The sequence below is a fragment of the Sinohyriopsis cumingii genome, chromosome 6, assembly GCF_028554795.1.
Source record: "Sinohyriopsis cumingii isolate HCF-2022 chromosome 6, ASM2855479v2, whole genome shotgun sequence".
NCBI classification, from domain to species: Eukaryota; Metazoa; Mollusca; class Bivalvia; order Unionida; family Unionidae; genus Sinohyriopsis; species Sinohyriopsis cumingii.
This window is the reverse complement of record NC_142966.1, coordinates 100049125-100072578: the sequence shown is the minus strand read 5'-3', so window position 1 is coordinate 100072578 and position 23454 is coordinate 100049125. Positions and strand designations below refer to the sequence as shown.

General features: G+C 35.3%; 1 protein-coding gene across 1 annotated transcript in view; it reads left to right on the top strand.

The window, feature by feature from the left end:
- Window positions 1-5043: 5043 nt before the first annotated feature.
- Window positions 5044-23454, top strand: part of LOC149797557 (uncharacterized) — a 48523-nt gene continuing 30112 nt past the window's right edge. The window contains exon 1 of the mRNA XM_089962426.1: window positions 5044-5183. The gene's annotated coding sequence lies outside the window, so the exon portion shown is untranslated. The remainder of the gene's footprint in view (window positions 5184-23454) is intronic.

The following is a 23454-nucleotide window of genomic DNA, read 5'->3' as shown; positions in this document are numbered from 1 at the left end:
CTAATCTTTCTCTAGCTAGTCTACTAGTGTAAGATTCCATTATTGATGTACTAATGATTTAATTACTCCCAAATTTGCAAGAGCTGCGAGGGTGCGACTTGAATGACACGTCAAGCGGGTAAACAAACGCGCATACAATTTATAATAAAAAACACGAACGACAAAGATAAAGTAACAAAATAAACTATCCCAATTTGAGAAACTCTCGGGTTTAGTTAGAGACTTTGGTTTGGCGTTATTGACCTTATTTTATTTATTTTCGTAGGAAGCTTTATTTATTTTTTTAAATGACGTTTCAGCAAAAGGTCTGTTCACCCTCTCCGCTGCTTGTGTGAGTAATTAAATCATTATTATATCAGTCTCTCAACAAAAGATTGTATCAAGACCCATACGATATCGCGACCGAGCATCATGTAAATTTATCGTAATTAATATGTGTAGGGTAGGTTGTGCTTTTGAAAAGAAGTTTTTGAACTTAATCATGTCCAAGTCCCCTAAACACCGAGTAAGATGAATATTTCGCAGAGTATGTGCATCGACTCCATTAAACACAACTAAAATGTTACAGTTATCTCTGATCACGTTAAGTATTTGTGTATATCAATGAGTAACATAAATCGCGTCTGTGTTTTCATATTTGCCTCGAGAAAATATCCGAGCTGGATTTGATTGTTTGTCCAGCATTACATCATCGTATACTACAATATTATTAATAAATCCATCGGGATCATCTACAGAAGAGGCTTCATCCGTATCGGTGATAAAATTAATAATATCATTGCCGTCCTCGTCCAACAATTTTACATCTTCATTAAAATCTTTAAGCACATCGTAGCATCTCTGATCATCAACTGACGGAGCTACTAAATATAACTTATACCACTTGAGCCATCTCATTATCAAATTAAGCAGTAATTGCGTTTTACCCGATCCGACTGGACCTATTATTATCATTCTGATGGAATTCGATAATGCTAAAATATGTTTTATTGCCTCTTGTTTTCGTGTTGCTGAAAAATCAATGATATCCATGTTATACAAATACAATAAATAATATGGATTAATATTGTGTTCGATGCAGAGCAGCCACCCCCACAAGTGGATTAACAACAATAATAACAAAAATAAAAAGATTGCACATACAGGTAAATGTGTAAAATGTGGAACAAATAAATATAAATCTATCTCCCTGACACAGTCAGGACACAAAGTGTCTGGTAGTGATATTGCTGCTTCACTGGGGAAATTACCAGGAGCTCCATGGGCTAAATATCCAGGAGAAAAACATCTTCCTGGATATAACTATTCTGGTCCTAGAACTCGACTTGATATCCGACTTGACGAGCGAGATCAACCAAGACTTGGAGAGTACCCAATAAATGCGATTGATCAAGCATGTAACGTTCATGTCAGCACTCGTTAAATCCATGAAAAAATAAAGTTAAAATAGTATTAAGGGCCTGTATTTAATCAACCGATTATTATTATTATTATTATTATTATTATTATTGGATACTGGAGGGGTAGAGCAGCGATTAATAAACTCGCTGATGCAGCAGATATTACATGTTCTGTTGCTGCAAGTTGGTTAGCACGACAGGCAATATGGCAAATTTATTTACCACCACCTAAAAAAATTCTGCATGAACATTTTTATGTCAGTACTCCTAATGAAGTTCATCAAGCAGATATTTTGTGTTTACCGCACGATACTATTAAAACTGGTAGACGTCAGTCACGTACATACACAAACGCGTTAACTGTCGTAACGTTGCAAGTAGATATAATGAGGCAGAACCATTATCGACTAAAACAGCATCTGAAGTTTCATCTGCTTTTGAACGAATTTATCAATGAAGACCCTTGCGATGGTCACAGTTACTACATTTTTTCATGGCAAGGGATTTCTTGGCGCAGTATCATCTCTGATGAAAAAACTAAATGCCAAAATTAGACGAGGACATACAGCAATTCATTGTGATCAGGCAACTGTTGAACGATTTAATCGAACACTTTCTGATTGGTTATTTGGATATCAATATGCGAAGGAAATAGTTCAGAAAGATATGAGATCTCGTGAATGGGTTGCAAGACTACCAAGTGTAATAGCTGCGTTAAATAATGAAATTATTCGTGCGATTTCTATGAAACCGATTACTGCAACTACAAAAAAAAAAAAACACATACCAATACAACGACATGACTTTTTAAAACAACCAGTACTAGGTAATGTGACTGTCAGATATTTATATGAACCTGGTGAACTTAACGGTTGTAAAAAAAAAAAAAAAAAAAGAGCGACTGGTCCTATTTGGAGTATTGCAACACATAACATCTTCAGCGTGGTAAGATCCACGGGTAGACCTGCAGTCTACAAACTAGATTCAACTGCTCCTCAACGTGGATTGGTACGTGAGCAATTACAAGTAATTCCTGAAGACACACAATTACCACGTATTCACTTTTGTAAACTAGCTCCTCTGCGTTGATTACATTCAAGACAGGTCAGCTTCACATTTTCGCGTGTATGACCAAAATTAATATTAATTGCGTCTACGGTAAATTGTCTTGGATTATTATTTGAATATTGCCACAACATTACTGTTTTACGGCTTGCACAATGATTATTTTGTTGTTGTTTTAGCGTCATGATACATTCAGCGCCGAGATCAAACTCGCGCTTTTTTGGGGTCCCATTGTTTATAAACAGCTAATTTTTTCTTACTACATCATTATCAATAACACCGCTATTACCAGCCGTTTCTGTCAAATCTATAATAACCCTCCGCATCTGAGATATTATAATGAGGTTTGGTAAAGAGTTTGATAAAAAAAAAATTCATCTTCGGTTTGAACATGTACATCTATCATATAATCTTGCAAAGCGATGAGTGCCGATTACCCGCGGACCTGGTTTCGAATCTCCTTAGAATACAAAATAAAAATATTCATATAAACACACCCGCCACATAAAAGAAGCCCTCTTAACCCGTCACAACACTATGGCAGAATGTAACCACCCACTGAGGAGTACAAACTGAGAAAGGGCAATAACCAGACATCAACTCTGACCCCGAATGTGATTGCAAATCCGAATCTGATTATGAATCCGAAAGGGGGTAGTAGTCCGATAAATCATCCCCACACCCCAATCTGTGTTGATAATGATGGACGATATATGGATCTGATGTCATCTGTTCATTAAAATGTGCAATTTTGCTTTCCGGAACACACCTTCATACACTTTAGACGCTTACCGGTATTTCATAGTAGACATGTCTAGCGCGAAATTCAAAATGGCAACAAGACAGAGGGTTATTCTAATCTACGTGAATCATCAAGTCGCCAAACATTGGATTTGCTCAGGAAATATAATGTACATTTTCACCAAAAGAATCCCTGAACAGGCGGCAGCTCCACAGGCGCAAGAAATACTGGTAAATGTGTAACATGTACACCGATGTATGCAGACAAGACTGGCTGCCGAGTTTTGCAGGTTAATGAATAGGCGATATCAGCCCCTAAACATCTGTCAATATCATCACGGGTGAGGGGCTGATTTATCGGCCATGGGGAGCACGAGATAGTGGAGGGGGTAGAAGAAAGCAACCCAGATAGACAACGACTGCTAGACAGGGGGATGAAGGAGGCACTGGGAGACAAGAGGAAGACTAGACATTTTGTAAATGCTGTAAAATATATTGTATGGAGGTCGCTCAAAATGATGCTACCAAAACCATCACAGTGGCAATTAGGAATGCACATAATGAGAACCTATGATTTGGACCTTTACTCAAATTACTTCCTAACCAGTATAGTGGAGGTTGCGAACAGCTGACATGGATTCACGAACTGCACCCGTTTCCGGAACAGAAATACATCGAGGGACGTAGTGCGGAAAATAGTGCACGCGAAGATATCCGAATTAAAAAATGCAGTCTGCCTCAATAATCAAAACAAAAATAATGCTCAAATTCGGGGATCTTCTACTTACCTCATAAGAACCCATTTGGGTTAAAAACTCGATCAATTTCCTACACTGATCAATCAAGAGAGTGTCGAGCAAAAACATCCGCAAATATCCAATACAGCCCAGACTTTTATATAAACAAATATTTTTCGGCCCAATTTGTCAATCTGTTATTTAGAATTCTGGCAAAACTTTGCCCAAAATATACTAAATAAAGGCATACCTCTATAATTATAAACACTGCCACTTTTCTATAATTATAAACACTTCCACTATGTCTTTTTTTAGACAACGGTTTGATCAAACTGTAACAAAAGAGCTTAGAGTTAAATGAATCTTTAAGGATGACAAAAATTGGTAACATTTTGTAAACATTCACCGTATATGAAAAATTCACTAACTTAGCTGGCCCTACGCTCTTGCTACTAGATTGTTTATCCGTTGCTGGCTGAACCTTCCTAATAAAAATAATACTATTTGATACCTATATCATCCCATGATATTTTTCATTTACAAGTTCGTCAAGAAAATCAGGGACATTTTCGTCAAGAGAAAAGAATGATCAGCTAAGTTACTAACATATTTTTGAATAATACAGCGAAGTGGCACGGGACAAACATTTGCTAGAAATGCACAAAGATTTACAATATTTCCTAAATTTCAAAACTTGTCGGTGCATTGTCTGCGAAAAGCTGAAATTGTATTTTAATTTAAGGTACATGCAGTAAGGGCGCAGCTGTTGCGCACAGTCTAACGGTTATTAATAATGTTACCGTCTGTACTCGCTTATAGCACTAGTCCAACTGCAAACTGCACAGATCCAGATCTGCCGTATAATAGTGCACAGACATATCTGGATATGTGCAGTTTGTTAGGAGTATATAGTGAAACAAACAGAATAGATTCTGGTATTCAGGCGATCGTTCTAAGGCAGATCAAGATATTTGTTGTTTGAAGTTTGACTGGACTTATATGAGAGTACAGACGGTTTGCTTAGTTCTGTCAGACCATTGCGATGCGATTAGTTTTACTCAACTGGTAGACTGCCATACATGTAAACTGTCGGCAGCAATACTTGCCTCATGTTTTTCGCTCGTGGTGTCAGCCATGCACAAGCATGCAGATCTCGAATATTTCTGTATGTACTTACATTGCATGGATGCCTATGCATGAAGTTGCTCTTTCCACGATAGCAGTCAAACCAATAGTACAGGTATGCTATATTGTCTATATTATTTTCTTTCTGTCGTCTATCTTTGATAGAATAGCTTGTTATGTAACAGCTAGACGATTCGGAATTTATCCAAAAAATTTCATTAGATCAGACAAATTTCGTATAACCTAATGCCAGACGATAAATGCTGTCTTTTTTTTTCTTCAGGTTTCAGGTTTTGTCTTTCTTTTGTTTGTGAACAGTTCCATAAATTCACGTTGTTAATAAAAATATACCAATTTCACAAATGGTCTTTGTCCCTTTACTACGACAAAACATCATCTGTTTATTGTCTGGCTATATTCTTTTTGTAATTTTGCATTGTTTGAAACTATCTATTGCTTGACCTTCACCAGAACTGTATTTTCGTCTCAGTACATTAGATGTAAAGTTAGATTTGTACCAACGATTCACCCAAAACCACCATTATCAATTCCAAACATGATGCAAATTAAACTAAGCATGCTCAAAACCACAAGAAAACAAGAAAATATTGGAAACAGTATTATTTTGTAGAAACAGGCGACAAAAAGGTTACATTTATTTGTTTGATTAGAAGTAAACAGTGAAACAAGGGAGACAAATGTTACTATATTCATCACCAGTCAGAACTGGACAAAGTCAAATTCAGTAAACAAAAATACATTACAGTAGCATGTAATGGAATAAAAAAAATATAAAACTTACAGACCAACAACTAAATTAATTATACATAACAGAGGACGAAAACAATAATATATAGACCACACTGTACATGTTCTTGTCCTTATTAGCAATGGGTTGTCGCTACGGGCTATAGAGATATATTGTATTTCTTCGTTGCATTTTTTTAATTCTCCTTTTTAGAATCATCTGAAGTAAACAATTGCCTATCAGTGCTATAACTGTCAAATGCGATTAACACATTACAATACAACGAACAGCTGAAAGTACCAAATAATTTTCTTATAATCGATTTCAGATTTCTATCAAATATGGCATGTCTCACCGTTAATTAAAACATGAAATAAAATGAACCAACAGTAAACTAATGAAGTTCAACTCATTTGTATTTTGCATATATTAAAGAAAAGCATTAATACAATCAACATAATACAAGTAATTTTTCAATGTGTCGTATGTAACTAAAAATTCATTCAATTTTACAAAAATTATAAACATTGCAAAGATTTTTCCATAAAACCAGTTCAAAACTGGAATAATGGAAATGAGTAGCCATGGCTCGACATTAGACAAGTGTATTTATAGTTCAATTTGCATATCCTAGGTCAATTATCGCTATTATCGCCATTTCATTTGCATTGTTCGTTCTGCCTTTGCACGCTTTCTTTGCCCAGATTTTCGTCCCGCATCTATTTTCGACCGGTTGCATTGAAAATTTCCATTGGATGAGTGTATGTACTTCGAAGTATTCGAATTTAGTTGATTTTGTAAAAGAATTGTAAAGATTCTTGTCTTTTCTGCTGATGTTTTTCTGTGCCAAATGGTTTCATCGATTATATATGAAGAGGAATGGCTAAATAATATATAATTGCCATGGTTACATCGATTACATATAAAGGGGAAGGGCCAAATAATTTATAATTGCCATGGTTTCATCGATTACATATGAATAGGAAGGGCCAAATAATTTATAATTGCCATGGTTTTATCGATTACATATGAATAGAAAGGGCCAAATAATTTATAATTGCCATGGTTCCATCAATTACATATGAAGAGGAAAGACAAATAATTTATAATTACCATGGTGTCATCGTTTAGATATGAAGAGGAAGGCCAAATAATTTATAATGTTTTGACATATGAACTTGTTTAAGTACTGTGCGAAACTGGGATATTGTTTTTAATACATTGTCAGATCGTCTTCTCGTTTCGCAAACTCAGCGTCATCTTGACTGAATATTAGGCCACTGTCTTCATTGAAGAGCATACGAAGTACTGATTTTGTGACAAGATGGTCACATCAGTGTTTATGCAAAGAGTACCGAATGTTGTCCTTAATATGTTTAGTGCAATATAAAAATTCTGCATTACAAAAATTGGATCTTGGAGCATTTGTCAGAGCTTGTTCATCGTCCGTACCAAATATAAACTTATCATCTCCGATTTTGTGGGGAATATGCGAAAAGAATTCATAATGTGTTTTCATCTGACTCCCAATGAACCTAAAAAACCTAAGCGGACCTAACAAAATAGAGTATTGATAAGTTTTCCTTTTCACAATGCTTCTATTTTTATATGACATAGCAGTTACAAAAACCTTACCCAAGTTAAAAGTTCGGTCTTTTCCAATGATGGTTTTATCCTGTCCTGAACAATGTTTGATCAAGTCTAAAATTTGTTCCGTAGCATACAGTACAATGACCGGGCTTTTTCTTTCTGTCATAATCACTTCCTGGACATAGTCATTTGTGTGAAGTTCACCTAAAATTTCTATTAAATCATCGGCTTGGAATATATTTAATATTCTTATTTTGTACTAGTTTCATACATATTAAATTGTTGTTTTGTTGTTGGGTTGTTTGTTGTTGTTTTTTTTGTATAAACAAGACAGTCTATTTTTCGATTCAAGCAAAAACATCTGGTTGATAGTAGTTCCCGCATGTGTGTCCCATACACCACAATCGTCGGGAAATTCATGTTTGCCTTTATGGTTATTACCAGTTATATCTATTACAACATAAACATTATTTTTAGGCCCTGGTGGTATATCAGTTGGGTAACTGTTGGTGTTAGTGAGAATTGTTTTCACAATTAAAAACTTCATTTTCGTGATAATCTGTACCATTCTCGTTCTCCATAAGACCATTATGGCTAGACATATCATTGTATATCTTATATATGTATATATCGTATATATGTATTTATCTTATTCTTTGACATCATCATATCGACACCATCATCTCCATCAGCATCATAACAATAAGTACTGTCACCATCCGCGGACCCACTGCACGATAGATGACGAACTTTAAATGGTTGTTGTTTGTGTGATTGTGTCTCCATCATCATAAGTGTTGTAATCATCAGCTGCATCTTCATGAAAGCAATCGCTCTCACAGGCAGACGATCCAGAAGACGATATTTTGCGTACTGTAATTTGTTTTCGCTTCATATTTATTCCACGTTCTGTAACGTTAGTGACTACCGCAAAGTGGTTGACGTTGTAATACATATTTGGTTCCGGCATTTTTCCTATCAAATACCACAATACAGTCAATAGCAAAGCGGATTCGAACGGATTATTTGGTTAAAAGATTGTGTTGAGGTACATCCGGACATCATCTTTTATCACCATTAACATCTGGGTATATGCTTCTTATTGTCAAGCGTTGGAAAAAGCTTCACTGATACTAGCATCAAAACATGCTTTATCGTAGTCGCTGGATACCAAGTATAATTCATTGCTAACTGGGTGATTCATATATAAAGTGATGTTTTTCATCAAATGTATACATGTTAGATATCTCAGTTGAGTTGCGAGGGCTTCGTTGCCGAAGTGTAGTATAGAAATAGCATAATACAGGCAATTCCCATCACCTGTGGTTGTTATGGGATTATCATATACGTCGTCGACGTATTTGTCCAGGATATATGCGGCAATGGAATCAACACTTGGAAAGTCTGTATGTTACTTCACAGGAATAGATAGCCTGGGCTTAAAAAGCAGTTCTCTATCAACAGCAGCGGTAAATTTGTCTAGGTCTTTTGATCTTGCAGCCTATAAATGATATAATATTCTACAAGTTAAATTACAATTATAATGAATCGATATGGTTCAGTCATTCATGATTTCAAGATGATATAGGGCTCAAATTTTCCTCTAAAGTACTCCAGTTGTAATTTTTTAAAGCAACCCACGCATTCAAACATTTCTGATAGTATTTTTATAGCAATTAATGCAGCCATAAATGTTTTTTTTAAAAAAAAAAATAGTAATGATGGCAGACATCACATTTCAAAAAATGTTAGAGATATGAGCGCGCGATAACGAGCATGGACAGAAGGCTTACAAAGAAAATACATGTATACACTGCTGTCCAATAAATAATACGACATCCGAAAAATGTTTCACACTTTAACGCAAATAAAACACTATTACACTGCAACATCTATGTTTAACGATACAACGCAATAGTTTTAAATACACCACTAAACAGCTTATTGTTAATTATACTTTGCAACTGAGTCGGGACGAAATACTTTTGATGAAGACTTTTATTCATGGTCACTTTAAACTGATCCACAAACTTAAAATGACAGCTGTTTAATCAGTTTGCTAATTAATGCAAAAAATGTATACTTTTGAGATTACGGATGCCTGCATATAATAAGAAGTTGATTAAATGGTTACTCTGTGAACAGTACTGCATGCACAGATTTGTATAACAATGTAAAAGGGCCAGGAACCGCTAAAAGTGCGGAATAGCACTAATTACATGCGTTTGATTTTGCTGGCAGCGGCAGAGTAAGTTGTTACTGTTTGTAACCTAATCGCTTCTTCTCATCGTATACCGGAAAAAACCAATAGCAACACAAAAGATTTGTATTACTGATAAAAACAAGAATGATTACGATGAAATAAATTAGGACATGTACATGTGAAATTATGTTCTGTATTTGTGATATATATATATATATATATATATATATATATATATATATATATATATATATATATATATATATATATCTAGTTAAGGGTTTTCTTTTTCTATGAAATTACATAACGACTATATGATAACAAATGTTAATCAATATTTAATTGAGACACAATTTCAAAGAATACACGTGCAAAATTATATGAAATATGATATTTTCTATAATCAGCCGGTTTTGAAAGTGCTGATTTCGAAAAAGTTTACAGTATATTTTTTATTGATATAATGGACAATTTTTCATGTGTACAAATCTAAATTAGATAATTCATATCTATGCTGTTTTGATTTCGACTAGAACTTTGCTAAAAACTATATAATGTAAATTTACAAGGCGAAAATAATTTTACATTCTGTTATTATGCATGCGAAAACAGTACTAACTACTAATATAAATCAGTTGTTCCATTGTTTACTTTTAATATTTTACATGGTCTGAATCAGCCTGTAATATGGACGGAATCAGCTACGGTCCGAATCAGCCTTGATGCAAATCATCCAGCATTGATCTTTTACATGTGATTTACATTAACATTAATAAATTTTAAAATTGTTGTAGAGAGATATTTTTCTTAACATACGAAAGTTTCCCATAAATGATGGCCTCGTCATTTAGAGTTGTAAAGATACATGATTAAAATGCGTACGTTTTAGTTATTGTGTTCTATTCTGTCTATCGGTTTATTTCATTCTTGGGGACCAAATTTTTGCAATTAGAGACGTTATATCTGTCAGTTATGTTGCAACCCAAACAATAAATTTACATTGAACGCTGTGATAGAGATATATTGCTGTTAAAAATTTGAACCATTTACAAATGTTAACTAGGTTTGTCATTTACTCACCATTTCGGAAAAATGTACAGTATATTTTTTATTGATAGAATGTTAATTTTGTTTATGTTGAAAAACAACAGTTAACTAAATTTGTCATTTACTCACCATCCCGAGACGTTGCAGTGCACTGACAAAGTCAAACCTTGATCAATTTAAAGAACGACAGGAGATACACACATAATCCAAATTCAATTTTCCCCATGTCTTAGTTCTTCGTCACTCATGGACTGACACTGTCTATGGTACCAATTTGCACACGTAATACAGTAAACACACTCAAATGCACAAGTTTCACTACAACTGCCACAAGGATATTTCTTTAACAAACATATGTCATGTAGCAAATTATACTCGTTGAAGCATAAATTCTGAAATGATACAAATTGCGAACTTTATATGTACCATTTAAATCAATTAAAAAATGTATATCATCCTCATTAACATCCTACCTTTTATTTACTCACTTCTTTGATCTTTGATTTTTACCTCCATCTGTAACTTCTGTGGACCTTCAATTTGGCAAAGCATGTATTAGAATAATAGTTTGCTGCGTATGCATTGTTTGCCTTAAATTATAGAAATTATAAAAAAATCACCATTCTCATTCATTGTAGAACACCCGTTTTTTCTACTCACCAATTTTATTTGTACCGCCATCTGTAACTTCCGTGGACCGCCGTTTTGTCACAACATGTACTCAAATAGTTTGGTTCGTACTAAGAATAAAGTTTGTGTTTTGATGACAATGTTTGCCTTACATTTACATATATATATATATATATATATATATATATATATATATATATATATATATATATATATATATATATATATCTTCCCATATGCCTCGCACAGATGAATCACATGTTCAGAAGATTCCTTTATCACTAGCATTAAATTTTAAGTAACGACAATAATATTCCTAAATGCAGTTACACGAAGTATAAATAAAATAATGAATCAGCATTTAGTTTCACTTCAATTTAAAAAAAGAAAGAATCAGCACCTTTACATGATTTCAAAATTTTATTTTTATTTAAAATATAAAGAAGAAATATATATTATTATAGCCCTTTGCGGCAACAAATGTTAATAAAAACAATAACAAATACATGTAAACATATTTATAACGTAGTGCATATGATATTGTTGTCGTTCTATTTGATATGTGTATGGCACACTGATGGTTCATTATTTACTTCACAATGAGGCCATTTATATGTGGAACGTACTTATATTTTATACAAATACAGCGATAGTGAAGATTACTGCAAATTAGATCATGATTACAAGGTTTATTTCAAACTTAATGAACAATTGCTAAACAAAATGTCAACAACAACAAACATGTCAAAATGCCTGTAGAAATTAAAAATCTATTACTAAACTGGAGACAAATTTGGAGAAAATGGGAGAGAATTAATTCACTCTCCCAACCGACAATGATGTTTCTATACCTACATGATATTGAAGACCGGAGAGGGAGCTTTTAATAAGCATATTACTCACCTTATCCCTCCGTGTCATCTTTGTGGAAAAAGTGTAGACTCTAAAATTCATGTAGTCTTGCATTGCCCCAAAACAGCGTCAGCTAGAGACAATACAAAAAAAAGATACATATAAATGGAAGAGTGCAAGATAGCAACATCCTCTATACAAATGAAATTAGTGAGGAGGACATATATGATTAAATGAATTTATCACAAGCATTATAAAATCTAAAAAAATGAGATACATTTTAATCCAATAACCACCGAAGGCACAGCGTTCCAAATAAAAATGGCTGCTTCCTAAAATTTATTTAAATACAGTATGGGATGGATGATGGAGACGGGTGGGAGATGGACGGGTAAATCGTCCATTAGGAACAGATTCCTTAAAAGGGCCTGCTCTACTCTCTTTCTCACGCCCTCCCAGTGTCACCTCATTTTTGTGTTTAAATTCTACTTTTGAAAATATAATCCAACTAAAACCAATTTGTAACCTCAAAACTGGTAGTTTTGCATAAAATCAATTTTTAATTTCTAATTTAATTTTATTTTCCATTACTCCTATAATGGAAAAAAGCAGACCATATTAGCTTAGTTAAGCTGGTTAACTAACAAAATTACTATCTCGTAGAATTTTTCTTTTCTTTTTTCTTTAGGGCACCAGAAAGATGCCCCCCCCCCCCACTTCCCCCCAAAAATAAAAGGTGTTTTATGTGTGTATGTTACCCCCAAAGGTGTGTTTGTAATATTTGTATTAAAAGAATTTTGATCAAAAATTTAGTTACAAATTAAGATTTTTGACGGGGTATTTATAATCCATATTGTTTTCTAAAGGGTTGTTATTCCGATGCTTTTTTTTCTTCCCAATATCGGAGTTCCTTCCCTTGATTTTTTGTGCTCTGTGCCAAGGATCTGCTATGTCCCATGTTTGCTATACTGTGTGTGATATATATATATATATATATATATATATATATATATATATATATATATATATATATATATATATATATATATATATATTTGTGTGGGGACGGCACGCTCATTCAAATTATATCCCAGTTGTCTTATCTTATCAATTTTTGGACTTTGCAAATGTCCCCAAAAATTTGTATACATTTTTTTAGCTTTATTATTATTTTTAAATAGAATTTTTCAATTTTGACGAGAAAACGGTGCTTTATTAATTTATGAGAAAACAAAATATCGTATTGTTTCATATGAGTGAGCATGGTGGGTCGTTTTCTCGGTGTGATTCCATTACTGAGAGAGGCTACACCCGTGTGAGGATCCGCTTTTTCTTTATTCACTTATGCTTCCCTCGTCTACAGGTTCAGCCTTCTCTTTAAGTATTTAAACTACCAAAGTTCCAAAAGATGTTTTTATTTAAAGGTTAATCCTTAAGTTAGTAAGGGCAACTCATTTTTTATTTCTTGCTCGTTGTTGGGTTAATCCCCGTGTATTTGTTCTGTTTGTCCATGTCCACCATGTGGGGTTTTCTGACGCTCTTCCGCAGGCCTTTTCACTTCGCGTAGCGCCCTGTGACATAGCCCTGCGGTGTCTATGCGTTGTACTTCGCCCACATGGTGGTTCCCTGTCGAAATTTTGCCCCCTAATGAAACAAAAAGAAAATTCGCTTTCTTCCTTCTCTCATTTGTTACAGATTTATAAGAAATTTTAGCGAATAGTCGTTATTTTTTCCTCTGTATGAGCAGTTGCTTGTTAGTTTTATTTTGTTAATTAGTATACTTCCTATATACTTCCTAAATTATATTTGGGATAGGTTTGAATAGTAGGAGAGCTGTGATTGCATTTCATTTGCTTCCAGTATATGGTTTTTCCCTGATATATTGTCATTTTCTGTTAAGTATACTGAGTTTGCGTTTTGTTGGATTCTAATCTGATAATTTTCTTTTTGAAAATTGCCAGCCCGTACTTGACGGAACACGCCCCTACGTGGGCGGTAAATCGAAGCCCCCTCCCCATCTCCGCCCCCCCCCCCCCCGGTTTTTATTGTTATTGCATCCAATAATTATTTATTTATTTAGTTCTATATAAAACTTTAAATTTTTTTTTTTTTTTTTTTTTTTTTTTTTTTTTTATTAACCCCGTAATAGGTTGACCAATGGGTCGGGGAACCATCCCAGGGTCACCTTACAATCAAACATTTCTGGTTATCAGATAATCTAGGGATAATAAATATAATCTACAGAGAAAGTAAAAAAGAAAACACACACACACACACACACGCATATACACATGCATATAGCACACAATCTAGGTGACATGGCCTTTGTGATATTACAATATTTTGTTCCTGTTTACCATCAAGACAGAGACAAGTTAAATGTTCATTGTTGAGGTCCATTTTTGAAGAAATTGGTCCTCTTTTTTATTTACCTTAGCATTGTATTTTTCAATGTTCTTATGCATTGCAACTATTTGCTTAAAGGCAAAAATAGAAGGATTTTTCATATTGAATCTGCAAGTATAAATATAATATTTTGCCAAAATAAGCAGAAAATTACCCAAACTGTCCAGTTGTTCACTTCCTAAAAATGTTTCTTTTTTGGACAGATGTACAATATTTGGACAAAAAGGTGCAAAATCTTCAATAAAACGGTACCAAAATTGTGAAGTAATACTGCAGTCATAAAAGAGATGCTGAATACTTTCAGTTTCACTCTTACTGAAAGTACATTTGTTGTCATCAAATATGTTAATTCTTTTAAGAAAATCATTAGTAGCGATTATTCTATGGATTAATTTAAAGTTAAAAGAGATCAACTTGGTATCCTTGGTACAGCGTTTTGCCCGGCTGTATATATCAGACCACTCCTCACTACTTATATTTTTATTAAATACTTGCATCCAAGCTTCTTGCTTCGCAGTGTGTTGCCTTTTAGTTTCCTGTAAAAGATCTTTGTAAACATACTTGAGTGAATCTTGTTTTCGCAAGTTCGTTATTTTATCCTCCTGCTTATCAAAATTATTATGTACTAGGTGGTTTTTTATGGCATCTTTCCATGCTTTAGGAATTCTGGATATTAAGGAGAAGTATTTCAAGAAATCATCGCTTCCAGTTTTTTGTTTTATTATCTCAAAAGGTATTAAATTACCGTGGTCATCTACTAGATCGTTCAGAATTTCAAAACCAGCTTCTGTCCAGGATTTGTATTGATAAATCATTTTTGAAAATTGCCAGCCCGTACTTGACGGAACACGCCCCTACGTGGGCGGTAAATCGAAGCCCCCTCCCCATCTCCGCCCCCCCCCCCGGTTTTTATTGTTATTGCATCCAATAATTATTTATTTATTTAGTTCTATATAAAACTTTAAATTTTTTTGGGTGGGGGTGGGATGAAGTGGGGGCTTCGGCCAGCGCACTGGCGGTAACACACTACTAATGAGTGGCAACGGAACCCACCCCCACCCCCTCCTCCAATTTTTACTGTTATTCATTTTACAGTTATATTTTCAGAATTCATTTTCTTTTATTCCATCGAAGGAAGAGATGTTAGATTTTTCAAAAGTTTGTCTCCTACGGTGGGCGATGAAGTCCGGGCTCCAGCCCGCATTTCGCGGAGCACGCCCCTACGCGGGCTGCAAACTGAAGCCCCCTTCCCACCTTCCTTGACATACCTTTGCAATTTTAAAATTCAGAAGACACAGAAGGGACATTCCGTTTTAAATTAAATTATTAGAATTTTAGTAGATAATAATTAATAGCCTGTGCTCAGTTATTTTTTAATTGATATTATCTGACTACAGGCCATCATTGTTGTGGTAATGTGGTTAGCAATTTTCCTAATTAGATTTTTATCAAAATTTCCACCTAGATATAAAATGTTGTTCCTTTGGTGTCTTTCTTTTTTTATATACATATTTATATTATTAATTGAATTCTGTAATCTTTCCTCTTGTCACATTGTGTTACGGCATGGTATTTAGTGAAATTTGCGGTTTTACACATTGGATATTTTATTATAGTTCTGATCATCTTCCTTCTTAGTGCAACTTCCCCTGTTAACCAACAATCGTGCAAGTATTTAAAAATGATGTTTTTTTATGCTTCTCTTCAACTTTATTTCTTGTATTTTTTGGTTGTTTCTTCCCTGATCCATTTATAAGTTTTCCACTCTTCTATATCCCATAGTTCTTTTTTATCCCTGAATTTCACCAATATATATTTAATGTAGCAAAAATGCCTAGGTACTTCAAGTTTTTTTAATTAATCTGTTATTTCTATATATATATATGTCATTCCTATTCCTTATTGTAAACCCGAACCAGTATATATAGGGCTTCCCATGGAGTTTGAGGCTTTGAATTTAATTTTTTTAATCTGTTGATTATATTTGTACTTTTAATAAGGAGGGGGCTTGGAAGTACTAGCCTTCCTCGTAATTTAGCACTATATAGTGGGGTTTTTTTTCACATAGTGAGTTTTGTAATTCCATATGTATTTTATTATATCATTATCCAATTTGTCTTGAATCTTATTATCAAGATCCATAGATTTTAAAGTGTAGTTAATGTTAAAATACATGTATGATTTAGCTATTGGCGCACGCTCCATAATGCACAGCGGCGTTAGTGCCCAGATTTTAATATTCTCATTTATACTTTGGATAATATTTCTGCTATTTTCCTTTTCTTCATTTATTTCCAAAATGCTTTCCGAGTGCTTAAACCTTTTCTTTTATAAAGTGTGGGGTAAACTAGGGTGATTTCCCCTACAGTTCCCTATTTTTAGTATCTCTGTTTTTTCATGGTTGGACCCAGAGGCTTTACCGAATGATTCATATTCCTTTTCTATGTGTTTAAAGGAATGTGGATCTTTGATAACGTTTGTACAATCATCAGCGTGCTGGAGCATTTTAAAATCTTCTTTTAAGTTTGGAATTTTTATGCCCGCAATTTCCCCTTTGGGTCTTATTTTGATACTTAGCATTTAAATTGCTATTACACATAAAAACATCGATAGTTGGCATCCCTGCCTCACTAATCTTTGTACATCAAATTTACACGTGCAGTTATCTTATTGAACATGATTTTAGTCCAGTTTTGAAACTTTATTATTCGAAACCCAAATTTTTCTAGTACTTTCTGGATGTAGGTATGTTCTAATCTGTCAAATGCTTTTTCTTGGTCGAAAAGTACTATAGCACCTTTATGACCTGTTTAATTTAAAAAATCAATTACTGTTCTGACGTTTAACATATTGTTCTGACTGTTTCTCCCTTTCCCCCACAAGTTTGGTTTTTGTTTATGATTTCTTTTATACAATTTTTAACCCTTAACCCTGTTCTCTAGTATTCTACTTAATATATTATTGTCAATATTTAGGAGGGAGATGGGCCTCCACATTTTTTTAGCTCTTCCCTATCTCCCATTCCCTTATATAGTATTGTAATTAAACCCTCCCTCATCGAATTAGACATTGTATCATTTCTTAAAAAATATTATTACATAATTCTTCAAGAATCGGCGCTAACTCACTTTGGAATTTCCGATAGAACTCCGCAGTGAGTCAATCTCAACATGAGGATTTGCCCTTAGCTAATTGTTTAATTGTTTGTTTTATTTCTTTTACGGAGATGAAATCATCACACATGTCTCTGTTCTGATCATATCGTCTCGCATGTAACTCCTTCTTATCATTTGTGGATCTATTTTTTGTGAAGTGTATACGTCTGAAGAAAATTCTCTAAATTTCCTTAATATATCATCCTTACCTGTAATTTCTTCCCCATTATCTTTTAACTTTTCTATAAACAAAAAACCCTTCTCGATTCTTCTCTTTTATATAAGCCTTCTGTATTTTTATATATAGTATTGAACTTACCCGCTCTTAATTCTCTTCTCCTTTTTTCTTCCTCTATAATTTTATTTAACCTTTCCTTATTTAGTTTCTTTATTTCTTCTGTAATTGGTCTCCTCAGCTGTGCTTTTGCTACTTTCTTGATTTTATTTTTAAAAATATCCCACTCTAAAATAATGTCTTTGTTACCCATTTCCCTTAAGTTTTGTTTTAGAATATTACAAATCTCTCTCAAAAATACTTCTTCCTCTAGAATCTTATTTAGTTTCCATACCCCCTCCCCCATTTCTTTCTATTTGTTATGCTAACTTCTAAGTTTATTAATTTGTGGTCCGAAATTTTAAAGTGTTGTATCTCCACATTCTCATATATATCTTCCCCATAGTTCGTAACATAGCACTTGTCTAGTCTACTTCCCTTATCGTTTATATATTCGCATGTGAAAATTGTTCTTAGTAAGTTTGATCTCCTGTAAATATCTATTAGTTAATGAACCCTAAGCAACTTTTCCATTACTTCGTTTGAAAATTATAATTATCTACTAAGCCCCCCACCCTATCGACATTTTCCCCTACCCAGTTAAAATCGCCACCCATTAATAAGGTTTCCATTGTAAAATCATTCAAGTATTTATTTAGATTTTTAAACAAAGTCTTGTCTTTTATATTTTGTAGCAGGCATATAAACATTAACCATGTGTATTTTTTTTCTCCAGAATTATATGTATCATCCTCCCCTTAAAATATTCTCCCTCTTCGATTCTTTCCCAGCTAATACCCTTTTTATCTTTCATTATCGTAGCAACCCCAGCCCTTATGTCTTCTTGTTTAAAATTGTTTAGAACTACAATTGCATCCATTTTCCCTTCAATTATAGCTACAATGTCACTTGAAAAATTATGTATCTCTTGTATGAAGATGACATCATAATCCTTTGCCTCTACTAATTTTTTAACTTTATCCTTATCCATTCCATTTGTGTTAATAGAGGCTATTGGGAAGTGTGTTACTTCCATTTTTGGTATTTTCATCAGGTGACCACATTCTCATTCTATTAATTATTAAGATTTAAATAAATGTTTTATTTTAGATAGTTGTAAATTTATTTGATATTTATTGTAAAATAAATTGATATTTTACATTGTGATGCAGGGGGCACCAGTCCCCCATCTACTCTCTTTTCAGAATTGTTGGATGCTTCTATGTTTGTTGTTTTAAGTTTGTCGTTTATTTCCCAAATCCCTGTCTCCTGCTCCAAGTCCATTTCCTTGTCACTGTCATTTAAGTCAACCCTATATCTGTCAGTATCCTCAGTGTCTTCGTCATCGTCGACGTCGTCAGCGTCACTTCCGTCCGGTTCCTTTTCGTCATTTCCGTATGTTTTACCTTTGTCGTCATCGTAGTCTACTTCCGTTATATCCTTGATTAGCTTTTTCTTTCTTGGTGTCTCCTCCCCTGTGTTTTCATAGAGGAAATTTCCTCCGTCTGCGTTACGTCACTTTGTGACGATGCCGACAGAGATTTCATGAGTTTCCTCTTTTTTTCTCTGTGTGGGTATTGGAGTTGACGTTAGTGGCTTTATGCCAATCAGGTATACAGGGCCCTTTTCTTCCTGAGTCTGTTCCTCTATGATACTTTCTTCTTCAATCAGTAATTGCAGTCTATTTTGGGTACTGGTTGGTGGCCTTATTGTGGTAACTTCCTTTCCCGTTTTGTTAAGGCTGAGGCACTCAGCCCACTACGGGATTTTCTGAGTCTCATCCTGTTATGTTGATTTCAGGCAGTGTCGTTTGGGCATCTTTGTTCATTACATTATCATTTATTACCATAATGGGTATTATCCTCTGAGGCTCCTGTAAATTTACCCTCGATGCAAAAGTTTAGCAATTTTTTCTTGCCCGTCCACATTTAAACTACTCGTTTGCGTTGCGGATTTTTACGCATATGTGGGTGCCCAGCCTACAGTATGCTTGCTTGCTTAGTTGAATTAAAATGGTGTGCGTACATAGTACATTTACCACTGGTTTGTGACTGCACCGCAGCCTGATAATTGATCCTGGGGGAAGAAAAAAAGAGTCTCATCCTCCAGGCGTTTATGTGCACTAAGTGCACTGTTAATTTTAGCCTCAGCCGCGAGTTCTTTTTTGGACCCATAACGGTCTGACTGGAGGGCTACTCATGAGAGGGAACAGACCCACGCACTCATGACCCTAACAAATGTCTGTTTACCAATCACTGTGGTGTCAACCAATGCAGTTTATAACGTCAGTAGCGATTGGTCGGCGACAATGACGTCACACTGGGACACTTAATTTAGGCGTGTGGAAGTCGTTCCACATCTCCGCACATGTGTACGAACGTCCGGACGTGGAAAGTGAGGAAGATTCCGGCAAGAAGGCTATCCGCAAATGAATTACTGAACACCAGCCCGTACTTAACCAAATTTATGTCCAGTTATTTTTAATGGACCCTAACAAAACCAATGTTGTGTAAGCCACATGTGCAATTGAGTCAAATTCAGCTGAGTCTGATAATTTTCCTAACTCATAATGAATCTAAATAATTCTAGTACATAGCGTACATAATAAAATATCCAAACAATTTCAGTGTTCTAAATGTCTGAGCGACATATAAAAAGTTGTGTCACTATTAGGTAGACCTAATAAAGATTATAATTGTGATGCAGGCGATGGAACAGATCATATCAGAATTGTGGTTTTATCGAATGAAGAAAACAAGCCAAAATGGTTCCCTTAAATAAATAGCAATTTTTAGCCCTAAGAAGACCTGTTATTTATCACCGGGCGGGAAGGTGCCTCTGCTATTTTCTTCCTCGCAGACTTCCTCCACCGTCCGAGTTTCCTTCCGCTTTTTGGCTAGGAAACCCTCATATCCGTGGAACCCACAGAGGAATTCAGCGACATCTAGCAGAGACTGCATCGGATGTTGTGTATATGCAGTATTAAACCTTTTCAATAAGATGTTCCGACCTGTGTGCCACTGTTGAGACGTGAGTTTCTTGCCCTTGAGTGACCTCCAGGCTACATATGCAGTAGATTTAATGAAATCGTTGGATAGCCTGAGGTCTGCTGGAGCCATTTGTAGTCCCAGTGCATTTAGTCATTTCATGTCTGGGTCACTTTCCTCATGTGCTGCTACTAAATCCTCTGCTACCCGTTCACCGGTGGCAATTTTGAAATTTTTATCCGGTAAGGGGCTACTCGGAACCTGGGGTGATTGCAGGATCTGTTTGATATCTGCTAGAACGTGTTCTGGAAGTACCTGTTGTATTCTGGTAGCTGAAATTGGTGTACTCGTTCTAGGTGGCGTCCTGCTCTTCACTGGTGGAGGTGGTTGTGGTGGTGGAGATTTAGAGACAACTTTGGTAAATGTCTCTCTTTCCTTTATTGTTTGGGCTGGAACGTGGTCCGCCTTCTCCTGGGCAGTCTGTATTATAGGCCTAACCCCTGATGATGGTGACGATGGCCTATCCGGCTGCTGTGGTTTGTTCTGTTGTGGGAGCGTGGTAGGTTGGCTGCTAGCTGGCTGGGTCTGCGTTTTGTGTGTTACGCTCCCTCTGCTGCTGAACTTTTCCACCCCTACGTCTTCTGGGATGAGTGTTTCTTTCGTTGTTTATGTCGTTACTTTCCGATATCAGTAGCAGAGTTGTTCTGTTCTTCTGTGCTCTGAAGCTCCAGCCTGTAGCATCTAAGAGGCCAAAGTCCTTTAGTACATTTAAGGCTTGGGCGGGAATGACATAGACATCCGTCGCTGGTTCCATTATTGGTCTGTGTTGCTCGCTGCTCCATTGACTGCGGACTTCCTCCCTTGTTCTGGCATGGCTGGCTTTTGCAGTCTCTTGGTGCATGCCCTAATTGTTTGCACCTTGTGCACACCCTTTCGAGTTCACATCCTCTATACCAACTTTTTAAGAGGAAGCCCATTACATAAAAGAAGGCTGGTATTCTTTTGGCTACCTCTTTTGATAGTTACTATCCTTGTACCGGTTTTGACCGCATTGTAGCCGTAAACTGTGGCCATCTTGCTTGTCTTAACCGGTATTTTCAGTTTTTCTGCATTTTGTTTATTAGCTCCCTTGTATCTATTTCTAGAGGGAGGCCAAAGATATCCACATCGGTTAGCTTCCCCTCAACCTCTCTTAAATAGGCTCGCTTTTTGAGATCTCCGCTTGTAACCCCTTCAACTCTAGAGTTGTACCTTTGAGTAGTGGAGTGTCTTATTTTTTATGGCAAAATATGAATTTATTGAAGCCCCCATTCTGCAGTCCCTCTGTCTCACTAATGGGGATTCCATGCACTTTGAGTGCAGTTAGGATCTCTGCTTGTCTTGGGCAGATTTCAGCATTCCCACAGTTAATAGTTTGGCAGCCTTCAGGGTGATATGCAATTAGTCTTTGGGACCCTTCCATTCCCTCTAATCTGGTCATGAAATATGTGCTAAGCTTTGTTCCCATTTGGCGTATTTCTGCTTGTCTAATCCGTGTGATTAGTGCCACCAGTTTAGCTTGAGTAGATCTCACTTTAAAATTTGAAATACCGTGAGTGAGCAGGTCTCACACTACTCATCTATAAATCCGATATTAGAATTGCAAAAATTAAGAACCTTTGTACATGTACATACGTCAAAATGTCTATGAAATTGTAGACACCAAATTACCTACCAACGCAAGTACAAAAATCACAAAAACTAAATGAAATTGAAAAAAGATAATTGAAAATTGAAAAAGGAAAACAAAGTTTCCTTAGTAGGAAAAATCCAAAAGCAAAGCAAAACACACTGGAACAAAAAATTTGCATAAAGTCTGAAATTGTGTGGTGTGTAGTAACTTACACTCCCGTGTATCTTCATAAGGTTATCGCCCTTTTGGCACCCTTGCTCCCACATGCTTACTACTGAGAATTTTTAAACGACTATAACAACACGCCAACGCACTAAGAAGGACAGGGCATTGACCAAACCGAGTAAGGAGCGCATGATGGCGTGATACCGATGCTACGTGGCTAACGCGAAATAGTAAGGGTCACACCTGATCTCCTCAAAGGGGCGGTCAATAAATAAGAACATTACAAACACAAAAACACTGGGGAATAGGAACAATACTAACAACTACGGGATAGTAAACCACACACAAAACATGATCACATACAATATATTTTAACTTTGCTATTTTTTCACGTTTTTTTTTCTATATTGTCTACAAAATAGAAAACAATTAGATAGGAATATGGCAGGAAACAAAAACTCCCATTGTGAGGAGTCCACGCCCTATCAGATTACTATATTTTTCTCTTTAGATAGCCCTGCTAAAATAACACAACTCGAATAAAGATTCGATCCTTCAATGCCGTCAAAACACAAACACAAGATAGCATACATAACAATAAAGCAATACACATATACCAAACACTGGACAATACTGATCTCTGGCAAAGATCACTAA